Below are 16,250 nucleotides of genomic sequence, written 5' to 3'. Positions count from 1 at the left end.
AACCCATTGTGAGGGCACCTTCTTAGTAAGTCCTTGTATCTTTCCTATGCATCGTAAAGTTTTTCTAAATCCATCTGCACAAAAGAAGAGATATCATTACGTAATTTAGCCGTTTTAGCCGGCGGAAAGTATTTTAGTAAAAATTTTTTGGTCATTTGTTCCCAAGTAGTAATTGATCCTCGTGGTAACGAGTTCAACCACTGTTTAGATTTGTTCCTCAATGAAAAGGGAAACAACCGAAGACGTATGGCATCATCAGAAAAGCCATTGATTTTAAATGTATCGCAAAATTCCAGAAAGTTTGCTCAGTGAGCGTTAGGATCTTCATCCTAAAAACCATCAAACTGAATAAACTACTATATCATTTGAATTGTGTTAGGTTTCAATTCAAAAGTATTTACAGCTACGCCGGTCTAACTATGCTAGATTCAGTTCCTGTTAAAGAAGGTTTAGCATAATCATACATAGTGCGTAGAGCAGGATTTTGATTAGCCGCAATTGCAGGAGGTAGCTGATTGTTTTGGTTTTCAGCCATCTCTTCGATTGGGGGTTGAGTATTCTCTTCTTACTCATTTTTTGTGTATCGTAAGCTTCACCTTATTTTTCTTTGATTTTTGCAAACTGTACGATCGATTTCTTCGTCAAAAAGTAGTGGTCCCGACGGGTTTCTTCCAGTCATAAACTATAAAAACTTGCCAAGAGAGAGAAAAATTAAATTAATAAATAATAATAATAAAAATTAAATTAAATTAAATTAAATTGCAAGAAAAATAAATGGCTAAAGTAATCAAAATTTAGCGTTCCTAATATTTTAGTTCCCCGGCAACGGCGCCAAAAACTTGATCGCGAGATTTGTAACAAGTAATAAATAATTATAATGAAGATCAAACCTAGACTAACTATTATCACGACGAAAAGGCAAGCGCACCTATCAAATAATAGTATAGTAATGGCAAGACTTGGATATCGTACCCAAGGGAACCAAAAGTACTAGTAATAACTATCTTTTTATTATTTAACCTAGAAATAAAGAGGGGTTGTTTATTTGTTTTAATTAACTAATTATCTAAACTAAGAACGCACAGAGAAAAGAATTGGGGCATTGCTTTTGGGAAAATTGATTGACTTGAGACAATACCTAAGAAAAAATCCACCTAGACTGTACTTGTTATTCTGGCTCCGAATCGGACGATTTATTCATTCAACTTGTTCCCTAGAGATCCCTAAGTTATGTTATTATCCCTATTCAAGACTAATAACGTCTAATCCCTAGATTGAATAACCGAGACTTTTCTCTAATGCAATTGAATGAATAAATTGTCTGATTCGGAGCCAGAATAACAAGTACAGTCTAGGTGGATTTTTCCTTAGGTATTGTCTCAAGTCAATCGATTTTCCCAAAAGCAGTTCCCCAATTCCATTCTCTTTGAATTCTTAGTTTAGATAATTAGTTAGTTAAAACAAAAACCTCTTTATTCTTAGGCTAGATAATAAAAAGACAGTCATTACTAGTACTTTTAGTTCCTTTGGGTTCGACAATCCGGTCTTGCTAAAACTATACGACTGTTCGATAGGTACACTTGCCTACATCGCGATAATAGTTAGTTTCAAGAATGATTAATTATAAATATTTAAAACCTATCACGAAATCACGCGATCAAGTTTTTGGCGCCGTTGTCGGGGAACTAAGATATTAGGAATGCTCAATTTTTATTACTTTAGCCATTCATTTTTCTTGCAATTTAATTTAATTTAATTATTATTACTTATTAATTTACTTTTTTCTTCTCTTGGGAGGTTTTTATAGTTTATGACTAGAAGAAACCATCAGGACCACTACTTTTTGACAAAAAAATCGATAGCACAGTTCGCAGAAACCAAAGAAAAATAAGGCGAAGCTTATGATACACAGAGAACGAGCAAGAGGACGATACTTAACCCCAAACCGATGAGATGGCTGAAAACTAAGACAATCAACTACCTTCTGCAATTGCAATTAATCAAAATCCTACTCCACGCACTATGTATGATTATGCTAAACCTTCTTTAACAGGAACTGAATCGAGCATGGTTAGACCTGCTGTAGCTGCAAATACTTTTGAACTAAAACCTAACACTATTCAAATGATACAGCAATTTGTTCAGTTTGATGGTTTGCCGGATGGGGATCCCAACGCTCACTTAGCAAACTTCTTCGATCTATGCAATACATTTAAAATTAATGGTGTTTCTGATGATGCCATTCGTCTTTGGTTATTCCCTTTTTCATTGAGAAACAAAGCTAAACAGTGGTTGAACTCATTACCACGAGGGTCAATCACTACTTGGGAACAAATGACTGAAAAATTTTTACTAAAATATTTTCCGCTGGCTAAAACGGCTAAATTACGTAATGATATCTCTTCTTTTATGCAGATGGATTTAGAAACACTCTACGATGCATGGGAGAGATACAAGGACCTTTTGAGTGCGTGCTTCACCATGGGTTACCGCTTTGGCTACAGGTTCAAATGTTCCATAATGGTCTAAATCTTTCGACTCAACAAATGGTTGACGCAGTTGCTGGCAGAACCATCAATAATAAAACACCTGAAGATGCTTATGAGTTTATAAAGGAGATGTTACTGAATAACTATCAGTGGCAAGTCATGAGGAAAAAGCCAACGAAAATAGCCGGCGTTTATAACATCGATTCAGTCACCATGCTCTCTAATCAGGTAGAACTCTTGAATAAGAAAATTGATGGTTTTCTTAGTTCTTCACAGGTTCACCCAGTAATGCAGTACGAAGCAAGTGGAGGTGGAACAAGCCATTCGGAATACCAACCTTATGGCCACAACATGGATAATGAGCAATTAAATTACATGGGTAATAATCCTCGACCTCAAAACAATCCATATAGTAACAATTACAATGTAGGTTGGAGGAACCACCCCAATTTCTCGTGGGACGGTCAAGGAAATCAAAGACCACAACCACCTCTAGGCTACCAACAACCACCCTATCAGTAGGAAAAGAAACCAAACCTTGAAGAGATGCTCACAAAGTTTATCTCGGTGTCAGAAACCCATTTCTAAAACATCGACAAAGCACTTAAAAATCAACAAGTGTCGATCCAAGGGCTCGAAACTCAAATAGGCCAGCTTTCCAAACTAATCCCCAAACGACCACAAGGTAGTTTGCCAAGTAATACCAAACCTAACCCAAGGGAACAGCTCAACGCGATTAATGTTCAAGATGAAGAAGGATTTGTTGAGCCTGAGCATGAACCGAGGCAAGAAACTGTGGTAAGCAAAGGTCAAGGTGAGGTAGGTTATAATAAAAACAAATTAGTGAATGTCAAATATAAACCTCGTGTGCCATACCCCAATGCGACAAGGAAAGGCCGCTCAGATGAACAATTTGGTAAATTCCTTAAACTCTTAAAAAAATTAAACATTAACTTACCCTTTATTGAAACTTTATCGTAGATGCAAAATGCAATGAAATTTTTAAAAGAGCCTTTAGCAAATAAGCGAAAGTTGGACGAGGCATCTCATGTGGACCTAAACGCAGTTTTCTCAGCTATTCTCCAAAATAAACTACCCAACAAACTAAAAGATCTAGGCAGTTTTACGATTCCTTGCTTAATTGGTAGTTTAGATGTTAATAATGCATTAGCTGATTTAGGGGCTAGTATCAACGTCATGCCTTACAAAATGTTTAAGCAATTAGGTCTTGGGAAACCCAAACAGACTAGGATGAGCATTCAATTAGCAGATAAAACTATAAGATTTCCTAGGGGTATTATTGAAGATGTGCTAGTTAAAATTGATAAATTTTTATTTCCCGTTGACTTCAATATTCTAGATATAGAGGAGGATAGTAACACTCCTTTAATTCTAGAAAGGCCCTTTTTAGCAACTGCTAAAATAATTATTGATGTTGGCACAGGTGAACTCACACTCCGTGTGGGAGATGAAACAATCACCCTTCAAGCTCGCAATTCTGGCAACACAATGGAAATTGAAGGTGATCATCTAAACCATTCTACTAAACCTGACAATATGGTGCAACCTTCTTTGCAGGAAATGAGTCTGAAGGAAGTACATGAACCATTCTCAAGTAATAGTAGAGGATCCATTCATAAAGATCAAAGGCTACAAATCAAGGAGCTAGATGAATGGCGAATGCATAAACCAAGAACACCTGACAAATCGAATCTACGACAGAACAAGCTCAATCCCTTTCCAAATCAACTTAAGGTTAGAGATAGAGTCTTATTAGATGCCACAGATCCCCACATTGTCACTACCACATCGAATGAAGAAATCCCTCTTACGGTACTCAGCTTTTTCCCATTCAGTACGATCGAGGTGAGTCATTCCAAGTTCGGTAGTTTTAAGGTAAACAACACCCATCTAAAATCTTATTTTGATGAGAATGATAGCAGGAATGAGGATTATAAACTCCTCAAACCCCCATGACCATTCAATGGTGAGGTAAGTTGAGCTTAGACTATAAATAAGCACTTCTTAGGAGGCAACCCGAGCATGAACTGTATTAACTTCTTTAAAATTTAGTCTTCAACATCTAACTTACTAACGGAGAACTTGAATGCAGGTTTTCCATAGGGACACGGCCAAGAGCATGGGCGTGCTTAGGGCCATGTGAAAACAGGACAACAAATTTTCCCAAACATGGGCTACGATAAAACACCACGACCGTGCGACATGGCCGTGGTCAAACCTGCCAAAACAACACGGGCGTGAAACACGCCCGTGTGGAAGAACCGTGGGTGAACCTGTTAAAACAGCTCTCACACTCGTGTGGAAGAACCATGGGTGAACCTGTTAAAACAGCACGAACATGCGACATGCCCGTGTCTAACACCCGTGGTCAAACCTGTCAAATTAACACGGGCGTGGGGCTTTCATACACGGGCGTGAGAGAAGCGAACAACGCCAAACACGACCGTGCAACAAGGCCGTGTGCACCCACACGCCCAAGGAACACGGGTATGTACTAAATGTTAGACGCGCCCAAATTCAAAATTCGCAAATCACACGGCCTGAAATTGGGGAACACGGACGTGTTACCTTGCCATGTAACCCAAAATCTATAAAAACTATGCACTATTCATTATTTTTCCCACCCAAAAACCCTAACCCTAGCCGCTGCAAGTCCACACGACCTCCCTGCCACGCCTGTGCGCCGCCTTTAACCCCATTTTTGACGTCTGATATCTCTCCCTTAGCGTTTGTTTACTCTTTTCACCTCTATTCTACTTACTTTTAATGTTTATTTTTAAAATAATCTTTATTTTTCTCTTACTATTTCCATTTTGTTCATTATTTCTGCATTATTAGATTATTTATCATACATTTCATGTTAAATCGAGTTGTTAGGAAAGCCTCACTCTTTTTTCATACACATGCCATTACTATGACCATTCTCATGCCATTACAATGATAACATCATGAAATTATGCTATCAAAATAATTATGTTGGTTATGTTTGGTTAATATTAGTAGTTGAGGCTGAAATTTTGATTTTTATTTGAAATTTGTCTTCATTTTACTGTAATCATTCCTCAAGATGAATTAATGGTTTTGATTGTAGGTACCATGTCGTCTTCATGAGGAAAGAAAACTGTCGTACTTGCTTCGAAGAAGAGAAAGGGAGCGTCATCTTCCGCGTGTCCAACCACGGAAATTCGTCACCCTCTCCTACAGTTCCCAAAGGGCCCTAAGAAGAACTTTTCCAAATACTTCGAGCCCGACCATTAATTGTAGGCTGCTGCATCGACTGGGCTACCGTAGAACAAGTTCAGTTGGCTGATGCGATTCGGGCCCTTCTAACCACCGACCCTTGGAAGCTATTCTTTGGAATCATCGAACTAACATACCTCAAGCTCATGATGGAACTATGCTCAATGTTCCATCTTCAGACCGTAATGACAAACTACGATGATCCCGACACGGTCCAGTTTTGCCTAGGCGGGTTAGTCCGCCAGCTAAGCATCTCAGAGTTTGGTGCTACACTGGGCTTATATACGGAGGAGTTCAAGGAGGAGAATGAACTACATGCTGTCACTCGCCACATACATTTCTCTCCCCCCGAAGTGCTGGCACACTTTGGCCCCTAACGTAGCCTTCTACAATCCTAGCCGCTCTAAGGCATCAGTTCTCCCACCATTCCTGAGGTACCTACACGCCATTTTGGCTCACACGATTTCAGGGAGGCGAGAGAGCACTGGCGTCATCAACACTCACGACGCCTACTTCTTATGGTGTAAGTTGCATGGGCACGTCATCGACCTTACCTATTTCATCGCCCTTGCGATTTAGCACCAGACGGAGCAGCATAGGAAGGGGGTCATCTCCATTAGCCTCTATGTTACTCGGTTGGCTTGACACTTCGGGCTCCTCAACACCGCGGCCCAAGAATCATCCCTTACCCTCATCGGCCAGATGTCTCCACAAGGCATCTCGAGCATGCTTAGCATGAGGATGATCGAAGGGCGCCGAGGAACCTACCCTCCCCAATATCGTCTCGCCCAATCTATCGAGGAGGAGGCCTTCGAGGACATTCCTGATGATGTCCCTCCACAGCACGAGGACCCACCGACTCAGCCACCACCACCCTCTCGTCCAGTTCATGTGGCGGCTTCATATGTTGACATCTCTGAGTGCCTCACTCGATTCGAGCAGCAGTTTTTTCAACGATTTGACAACATTGATGCTACTCTACAACAGATTTGTCAGCACCTACACATCTCATCGCCAGTCCCACCTTGTGAACCATCCAGCGATGAAGATGTTTAAAAACATTTATTTATTATTTTATGTTTTTAATTTTTATTAAAACTAATTTTTATTTTTATTAGATTTTAGAATTTTATGTTTAATTATCAATTTTGGTTATTTCTTTATGAGTAATTATTCTTCCTAATATTCCCTAAAAAGTTCCTGATTTTATCACAGTTATATAGAGCTCTTAAGCTCATCATCACATAGGAACTAACAACTCCACCGAGAAAGGTTCTTCACGACTACCATGTCCTAATGGACCATGACCTTAGCTACCACTAGATATAATATTCTTTTGGCACAGGACTTATGGACTAATGAACGTTTACGACCGCCGGAGTATCCTTTTCCACTCTTGAACCGATTACTCTCCAAAACTCCAGTTCGAGGAATTCATAATACAGGAAGTTTCACTTCTCTCCCTATCTTATTTTTATACTCTAATATCTATCTTTGTACATTTAGGCCAATGTACATCTTAAGTGTGGGGGGTATTTATTTCATTATCAGGAAAATCCCTGAATAACTACCTTATTCTCTTGAAAAGCTTTCATATCATATTTAGGATAAATTCTGATTGATTTATGATTTTGATTGATATATCTTGAATTAAAACATAGGCATTTATGCATTGATTGTTTAAACCTCAAGAAATTAGAGAATCAAGCATGATAAGTTGATTTTCAAGAATTTAAAATCTTAGGTTGTTTCCCCAAAGTTTAGGTATTACTTTGAGTTGGAATTCACAAGTTTTAAACATCAAAAAGCCATAATTTTTGTGAGATTTTTGAGCCTTTTGAGCATCTATTAATTCTTTCATGCTCACTTTTATTATCGCTTTGAGTGCGTCAGTATTGAACTGTTATTCTAGAACTTGCTTGATTATGCATGTCGAGACCACACCATTTAATTTGATATGTCAAAATGATTAAGGCACTTAGGAGTAACCCACTCATGCCATAAGAAGCCTACCTCCACGATTAACCCCTAGTAAACCCCCTTGAGCCTAACAAGCCATTTCTTATATTACCCTTAATATTAACCCTTAACCCATTATTGTTGAAATCCCCTAAATTAATCCCTATTTTTGTCGAGATTTGAGTTGAATAAATTGCTTAGCTATGTCTTGCTCTTAATAGTTAGTCTATGTTATTTAACTTGTTTTGAAAAAAAAAACACTATGTACACACATTAGTAATTCCATGTTCTGAGAGGAAGCTCTGTTGTACGCAAGTGATGATTAACTCTTTTTCTAGGTAGGCAATTTTTCAATTCAATCTCGATGCTAACCTTTTATTTCGGCTTGTGACCACACCCCCCAACCAAGCCTCATTACAACCCTCTAAAGACCTTTTGATTGATGTTTCCTCTCAATTTATAAGTGGTGGAGATTTGATTTTCATGCAAGCCTATGGTAATGACTTTTCATTATTGACTATTGAGTGTTTCATTTATTGTCTTTAAACACCTCGAGTGATTTGAGTGAATCTTTAGTGAGGATGTGAAACTCTGTGATATTCTGAATCAAAGGTAATTACTTAGATAAGGGCAGACACCTATGTTTGCATGATTAAATACTTAACTTGGAATGTTTGACACTTTTATGTTCTTTTAGTTGAATTCTCAATGTATGATTACTTATAGATTATTTTGAGATATTATCGATAAAAATTGTAAGTTGAGAAGAATTTATTTTGATTATGAGTTGAGAATTTTTCTTAAAGACAAGCAAATGCTTAAGTGTGGGGGTATTTGATAAACCGTAATTTATACATATTTTTACCCCATGCTTAATGCATTTTATGGATGATTTTTCCTTAGAATTGGTGAATTCGATGCTCCTAATGCTCTAATTTCATGTTTTATACTTCGAAAAGCATAGGAGAGCAAAAGGAATGAGAAACGGGCCAAAGTACAAAATCAACATGGCCTAGACCTCTTCACACAGGCAAACCACACGACCGTGTCAATTTGGCAGGCTCGAGCACGGCCTGAAGTAATCACACATGGGTGTGTCACACGTGCGTGTCCCTGTCGAGCCCAAGGTGAGTCCAATTCGGAGAAGGCTAATTTTGAGGGCTCTTAGGCATTCCAAAGCCTATAAATACACCCTAGAGGAGGAAGAAAAGGGAGGCACAGAATAGGAAGTAAGGAATTACTCCAAGGAAGCCGATTGATCCATCTCAAAAGCCAGATTCACCATCAAGACTGAAGATCTCTCCTCAATTTCCCCTTTAGGAGTTTTGGGTTTTCTTTATGTTTTGTATTCTTTATTATTCTGAGATGTTTTCTTATTTAGTTATGAACTAAAGCCCCTAAATACCTAAGGGGAATGAAACCTAAGACAAATCTTGTTTTTATTTTCTGAGCTGTATGATAAATATTTAACTTGTTCTTAATTATGTGTTCTTAATTCTTATTTTGATATCCCAGGATATTGATTCAAGATAAGCTCTTATTCAGAGGAGGAATAGACCCTGTCTAAGAGTACATTTGTCATAATTAAGTGGAGTTGATTGTGCGCCTAGACATAGGGTGACAAGATTTTGTCGAATTAGGGTGAAACCTAATAAGGGGATCCATAAATCGAGTTAATGCAACCCTAGGGTGTTAATTAGAGAAAGGTCTCAATTATTCAATCTAGGGATTAGACGTTATTGGTCTTGAATAGGGATAATAACATAACTTAGGGATCTCTATGGAACAAGTTAAATTAATAAATCGTCCGATTCAGAGCTAGAATAACAAGTAAAGTCTAGGTGGATTTTTCCTTAGGTATTGCCTTAATTCAATCGATTTGCCCAAAAGCAATTCCCTAATTCCATTCTCTTGGAATTCTTAGTTTAGATAATTAGTTAGTTAAAACAAAAACCTCTTCATTCTTAGTCTAGATAATAAAAAGACAGTCATTACTAGTACATTTAGTTCCTTTGGGTTCGAAAATTTGGTCTTGCTAAAACTATACTACTGTTCGATAGGTACACTTGCCTACATCAAGATAATAGTTAGTTTCAAGAACGATTAATTATAAATATTTAAAACCTATCACGAAATCACGATCAGTTTAACTTTGAGTTTTTTTAAGAAGAGCAACAAGCAAACGATTTTTCTAAAACAACACTGTCAACAATAAAATGAATCCTAAGCATACACGACCTAATAAATGAATGCTTTTAAGCTAACTCAAAGTATAACTATGGTTTTCTCTAAAATGAGTTTTTTTTTAAGTCTTAAAAAGTAACTTAAGTTAGCTTAGCCATTTTAGTGGCTAATGTAGCCTTCTCAACCTAGCCATAATGTCTAGGCCGGGTTTGGGAGGTTATAGTGTTGCAAATTTCTAGGAAATTGGTCAGATGAGTATTTGGATCTTCATCTTGCAAACCATCAAACTAAACATATTTTTGTACCAACTGAATAGTGTTCAGCTTCAGTTCGAAGTTATTTGCAGTAATAATAGGTCTGACAATACTCGATTCAGCCCCAATTAGAGTGGGCTTGGCATAATCGTACATAGTACGAGGAACAGGATCTACAGGAGATTGTTGAATATTTTGATTATCTCCCATCTCCTCAATAATATTGTTGTCCTCTTGTTCGTCTACTATATTCTATTGACTCTGCCTTGCTTCTCTAACCTCTTTATAATTTCTGTGAGCAATACTTTCAATCTCAATGTCAAAAAGCAATAGACCCGACGGGTTTCCTCTAGTCATAAACCAAGAGAACCTTCCAAAAGCAACAAAAGAAAATTTAAATTAAAACAAAAAATATAAAATAAAATAAAATAAAATAAAAATGGATAAATTAATAGAATTAAAGTTTTCCTAATATTTTAATCTTCGACAATGGCGCCAAAAACTTGATGTGTCACGTTACTAACTAAAAATACGACAAAGACAATTGCACCAATAAAAAATAGTATAGCTATGGTGAAGATATCATATCCACGAGGACTAAAAGTACTAGTAATTATTATTTTCCTATTATTTAACCGACAATTTGGAATGATTGATTTAAAGTAAGATTACTAAGATTACTAAATTAATTAAACTAAGGAATTTAATAAAGAATAACTCAAGAAAATAATTTAATAATAACCAATAAGAGAAACAATACCTAAGAAAGAATCCACCCAAACTTCATCTATCATTATGAATCTGAATTAAATGATTTATTCACTTGGTATCTTGATATGTAGAAATTCCTAAATTATGCTAATATCTTTTTCGAGAGTAAGAGCACTTGACTCTAGGTTGGTTAATTGAAACTTTTTCTAATTAAAATCCCTATTTTCGCATTAACTCGATCTATAGATTCCCCTATTAGATTTGACTCTAATCCAATAGATTTATGTCGTCCTATTTCTAGGATTGCATGCAACTCCATTCAAATATGCTAGACCTACTCTTAAACAGGGACTTTTCCTCCTCTGATTTAAGCACATTAAACATAAATTAATATCCTAGAAATATTAAAACAAGAGATAAGTGCACATAACTGAGAACAAGAATCAAGTATTTATCGCATAAGAAAAAAATCAAATAATAGAATTCATCCTAGGGTTCATCTCCCCTAGGTATCTAGGAAATTAGTTCATAATTTTGAATAAAAACATCTTAAAGAAAGAATAACCACAAGAAACAAAGAAACTTATAAAAACTTCAAAAGAAATTAAAAGGAGGTGTTCAATCTTGATGGCAATCTTCTTCAGAGTTGGCTCTAATGGTGTTCTTTAAGTTGTTTTCTTCAATATTCTCTGATGGCTTCCTCATGTCTTCTTCTATTTGGGATTTATAGACTTTAGAATGCCCATAAAGCCTAAAAATTGTATTCTTTTCGCGTGTTTGGGATGTGAATCGCGAAATCAACATGGTCTAGCACATGATCATGTGTCTAGACCATGTGGCTCTTGAAATCTACTTCAAATGTCTGATTTTCACACCTTTTGCTCCCAAACGCTCTCCTAAGTATAGAAACATGAGTTTAAAGGATTAAGAGCATAAAATTTACTATTTTGCATAAATAATAATCCTAAAACGCATTAAGAACGAGATTAAAATATGTTACTTTTATCACTTATCAGTTAGCTATATGGAAAAATTAGCCATATAATGCAAAAGCGTTATAACCGGTTTTATGTGACTTTTGAAGGTATTTCTGATATGGATAAAGCAATGTCTATGAATTTTCATCAGTTTACTGATGAGAGGCATTCAACACAATCACCACAAAGTTGTGGGGTGCACTAATGTTGTAGTCAAGCTTTTGGTACATCAACTTAGGAGTGGCAACCAAGCATTGATCAACCAGGGTGTCATATTTAGTAACCTTGAACAACAATGCTGACAAGATGTGATATCCAGATTTAGAAGCTACCAATCATATTACCAATGATGTTTCTACACCCAATAATACTACATAATACACAGGTACTAGTAAACTTTTGATGGGAAATGGTACTTTTCTACTTGTTGCTCATGTATATTCTTCCTTTATTGTCACTTGTAATAGGCTCTTACACCAAAAACATGTTCTTTATATTCAAACTATGTGCAAGAACTTGATATCAGTAGCTCAATTTGCAAAATATAATAAAGTTTATTTTGAATTCCATCCCTTTCATTATTTTGTGAAGGACATCAAAACAATTATTATTTGACTAGTAACCCACATTCAAGGAGGTTTGTATTTTTGATACCTCAGCACACTATGAAGTTGGAGCTTCAAGTGATCCTGCTTCCTATTTACATACAACTGAGCTAGGAGCTAAAGTGATTTCTAATTTTGTTTTAAAAATTTTGGCATAAATGCCTTAGGCACCCTTGTAATAAAACATTCCATCAAATACTCAAAAGTTGTAGTGTTGTCTCAAATGAGTCTAGATTGTCATTTGTTTGTACTGTTTGTCAATTAAGAAGTCACGTAAACTTTTTTTTTCCTGATTCTAAGATAATGTATTCCTCTCTTTTTGAATTACTTGTCTTAGACTTGTGGGGTCCTGTTCCATTTTCTTCAGAAGGTTGTTTCTATTATGTTTATTTTATACATTCCTAGAGTAGACATACTTGGATACATCAACTCAAAAATAAAATAGAGGTCTTTGACAAGTTCATTCAATTTTAGAATCTTGTTGAATTTCAATTTGGATGTAAGATTAGATTATTATAGAGCGACTGGAGAGGTGAATTTCTATCCCTTGCACATGTTCTTTCTCGGCTTGACATTCAACATAGGCTATTTGGTAAACCATAAAAGTAACATATTTTAATTTCATGCTTGGCATGCTTTTGGATGATTTATCATGTGAATTAATGAATTTGATGCTCTTAATTATTGACATTTATGTTTCTATACTTAAGTGAGCATAGGGAAGTGAAAGGAGCAAAAAATGGGCCAAAATCAAACAAAAAGAGCTATTTTTAGGACCCACACGGCCTAGGCACTTCCACACGAGTTGGGCTCACACGGGCTGACCACATGCCCATGTGCTAGCCAGTGTCGATTTCGAATCCTACTTCTCTTTTACGCAAAAAAACCTAATTTTTAGGGTTTCTGAGCATTCTAAAGTTTATAAATACATATTAGAAAAGGACTAAAGAGAAAATACAGAGTAGAACAAAGAAATTACTTGAAGAACGCCATCAACATCAACTCAGAAGTAGATCTCCTTCACGATTAAAGATCTCCATTCAAATTTCCTTCAGAGTTTTATTGGGTTTCTTATGTCTTGTTGTTATTCTAATTTTGAGATGTTTTCCTCCCAGAGTATGAGCTAAATTCCTTAGATACCTAGGGAAGATGAAACCTATGATTGATCTTATTATTTGATTTTCTGAATTATATGATAAATACTTGATTCTTGTTCTCAATTATGTATGCTTATTTCTTGCTTTAATATTTTCAGGATATTAATTTATTTGTGATGTGCTTATTTCAGTAGAGCAAAAGTCCATATTTAAGAATAGATCTGGCATAGTTAAGTGGAGTTGCATGTAATCCTAGAAATAGGACGACATAAATCTAACGAATTAGAGTCAAATCTAATAAGGGAATCTATAGATCGAGTTAATGCGACAATAGGGGTTTTAATTAGAAAGAAATTTCAATTAATCAACCTAGAGTCAGTTGTTCTTACTCTCGAAAGAGATATTAACATAATTTAAGGATTTCTACAGATCAAGGCAAGTGAATAAATCGTCTAATTCAGATTCATAATAATAGTAAAGTCTAGGTGGATTCTTTCCTGGGTATTGTCTTTCTCTTTGGTTATATTTGAGTATTTTCTCATTCTATTCTCTGTCCCGTTCTTAGTAATTAGTTCATTTTAGATTAAAAACAATTCCTAAATTTATTGGCTAGATAATAAAAAGATAGTAATTACTAGTACTTTTAGTCCTCATGGATACATATTCCCGACTCACCACAGCTATACCACTATTCGATAGGTGTGCTTGCCATTGTCGTGAGTTTAGTTATTTAAGGGACTCATCAAGTTTTTGGCGCCGTTGCGGGAGACTAAAATATTAGGACCACTCAATTTTTATGAATTTAGTCATTTTTAATTTATTTCACTTTTTTTTAGTTAAATTTTTTCTAATTTTTCATTTGTTTGCTTCTGGCAGGTTCCTTTAGTATATGATTAGAAGAAACCCGTCAAGACCTTTAGTATTGACAGTGAGATTGAAAGCACAGCTCACAGAAACAATAGAGAAGTAAGGTAGAATTGGCAGAATATAGTGGAAGAGCAAGAGGACATCATTAATATTACTAAGGAGATGGTTGAAAATTAGAATAATTAGCTACCTCCTGTGGTTGCTGCAAATCCTACTTCTCGTGATATGTACGATTATGCCAAGCCCACTCTAACTGAGGCTAAATCGAGTATCGTGAAACTTGTTTTTGCTATGAATAACTTTGAACTAAAGCCAAACACCTTCTAGATGATTCAACAATTCATTCAGTTCGATGGTTTGCAAGATGAAGATCCAAATACTCATTTGGCCAACTTTCTATAATTCTGCGACACTTTTAAAATAAATGGTGATTCTGACGATGCCATTCACCTTCGGTTGTTTCCATTCTCATTGAGGAATAAGGCTAAAGATGGTTGAACCCCCTACCATGAGGTTCTATCACTACATGGGATCAAATGACCAAAAAATTCTTACTGAAGTATTTTCCACCAGCTAAGACAGCCAAGCTGAGGAATGATATCTCTTCCTTCGTGAAAATGGATTTAGAAACTCTATATGATGCATGGGAGAGGTATAAGGATTTATTGAAAAGGTTCCCTCACCATGGGTTACCTCTATGGCTATAGGCTCAAACTTTCTACAACGGTTTGAACCCCTCAACTAAGCAATTGATCGATGTAGCAGCTGGCGGTACTCTAAATAATAAAACACCTAAAGAGGCTTATGAGTTTATAGAGGAGATGTCACTGAATAATTATCAATGGCAAGTCATGAGGACGAAGCCCACAAAAACAGCCGGTGTTTTTAACTTAGATGCGGTAACCATGTTATCGAATCAGGTAGAACTCTTGAATAAAAAAATTGATGGTTTATGTGTTTCTGCGTAGTTACATCCCGTGATGCAATGCAGCACAAATGGAGGTGTAATAAATAATTTAGAATATTTACCCTGCAATCTTAGCATGGAGAATGAGCAATTAAATTATATGGGTAATAATTCTATGCCTCAAAACTATAATGCAGGATAGAGGACCCACCCAAATTTCTCATGAGGTGGTCAAGGAAATCAAAGACCACAACCCCCTCCAGGTTTTCAACAACAACCTTATTCGTAAGAAAAGAAACTGCACCTTGAAGAGATGTTGACAAAAATTATTTCGGTGTTAGAGACTCATTTTCAAAACACCGAGACAGCTTTGAAAAATCAACAAACGTCGATTCATAGGCTCAAAACTTAAATTGGATAGCTTGCTAAATTAGTTTTAGAAAGGAAACAAGGTAGTTTACCAAGTAACACTGAACCCAACCCAAAAGAGCATATAAAAGCAGTTACACTAAGGAATGGAAAAGTGTTGACTAAACCTAAAAAGAAGCTGCAACAGGAATATGATAATGAAAAGGATGAAGGAGTAAAACCCGAAGTGAGTGAAACACTAGTACTCAAAGAGTATAAACCACCAATTCCATATCTGGAAAAGTTAAAGAAAGATTGTATGGATGCACAATTCGATAGATTTCTTAAACTTTTCAAAAAATTGCATATCAACTTACCTTTTTTCGAAGTTATTTTGTAAGTGCCAACATATGCAAAATTTTTGAAGGAGATTTTAACAAATAAAAGAAAATTTGAAGAGCTATCTAATATGGAACTCAACTAAGAATGTTCAACTATTCTTCAAAATAAACTACCAACCAAGCTGAAAGATCCAAGAAGTTTTACTATTCCCTGTTTAATTGGTAGTTTAAATATTGAGAAAGCATTAGA

At 36.0% G+C, this 16,250-nt stretch overlaps 2 non-coding genes across 2 annotated transcripts; one reads left to right on the top strand and one right to left on the bottom strand.

Moving 5' to 3' along the window:
* On the top strand, positions 1 to 107 carry LOC121206903 (small nucleolar RNA R71). Its single transcript, XR_005902074.1, has one exon. It is a non-coding gene; the product is annotated as a small nucleolar RNA R71 (small nucleolar RNA).
* Positions 108 to 14,988: 14,881 nt separating this feature from the next.
* Positions 14,989 to 15,095, bottom strand: LOC121207289 (small nucleolar RNA R71). The gene has a single exon (XR_005902380.1). It is a non-coding gene; the product is annotated as a small nucleolar RNA R71 (small nucleolar RNA).
* Between the last annotated feature and the right edge of the window lie 1,155 nt (positions 15,096 to 16,250).

Source organism: Gossypium hirsutum, chromosome A09, assembly GCF_007990345.1.
Source record: "Gossypium hirsutum isolate 1008001.06 chromosome A09, Gossypium_hirsutum_v2.1, whole genome shotgun sequence".
Lineage (NCBI taxonomy): Eukaryota > Viridiplantae > Streptophyta > Magnoliopsida > Malvales > Malvaceae > Gossypium > Gossypium hirsutum.
The sequence above is the reverse complement of the archived record's forward strand: the minus strand, read 5'-3'. Positions and strand labels throughout refer to the sequence as shown.